The sequence below is a fragment of the Phalaenopsis equestris genome, unplaced genomic scaffold, assembly GCF_001263595.1.
Source record: "Phalaenopsis equestris unplaced genomic scaffold, ASM126359v1 Scaffold233149, whole genome shotgun sequence".
Classification (NCBI taxonomy): domain Eukaryota; kingdom Viridiplantae; phylum Streptophyta; class Magnoliopsida; order Asparagales; family Orchidaceae; genus Phalaenopsis; species Phalaenopsis equestris.
Window position 1 is genome coordinate 10,878 of NW_018251102.1, and position 825 is coordinate 11,702.

Below are 825 nucleotides of genomic sequence, written 5' to 3' on the forward strand. Positions count from 1 at the left end.
ATAATATACATGTATATAAATATATATGTTTATATAAATAATTAAAATATAATAAATTTTCATATTGTTCTTGCTTAAAAGCCCGGTCTGACATACTGATTGTTTTCTTGTTTTAATGCAAGAGAATGTAAGGAGGAAGACTGATATTTACATTCAAGAATGACATTAGTTTTGTCCTTGATAAAACGAAATTTGAAGGAGCGATGGTTGAATTTAATTTCAACTTCGATCAAATTGAGCTAGATTACGAAAGCTCAGCTTTAACTGTAGTGAACAAAGATGAGTTTTGCAAGCAGAAGCCTGTGCTGAAATTCAAAAATAAGAATCAATTCGTTGCTGAGAAAAAAAAAGAAATTAGAAAAAATTGATGAAGCGGAATCAAGCAATGCTGCAATTAATTGGATGAAGTCAATGATAATGACCTCTAAGGGCGAGCTTGTTGGTGCTACTCCTACCGACGATCAGCTGGAAGGTAAGGCAACACTTACTCGTGCGCAGAAGAGGAATCGAAATCGCCGTATTCACAAGATGCTGGAACAATTAAAAGAACAAGGGGAGCATAAAGATACTATTGCTCAGATGACGATCAAATTAAAAGGGAAAACCCCATATCAGCCAGCTGAAATGCCACCTCAACCCATGAAAACTGAAGGAGGGGTGACTTTCAAGGAAAGAGAGATTAAAGAAAGAAACATGAAAGTTGAACCTTATGTTCCCCAGTTCGTGAGCAGGTCACGTCATTTGCAGATCATTCCAGAGCATGAATTGGAAAAATATGAAAAGGTGAGAAAACAAAATTTCGAGCATTAGTTTGAAGGCAAGTAT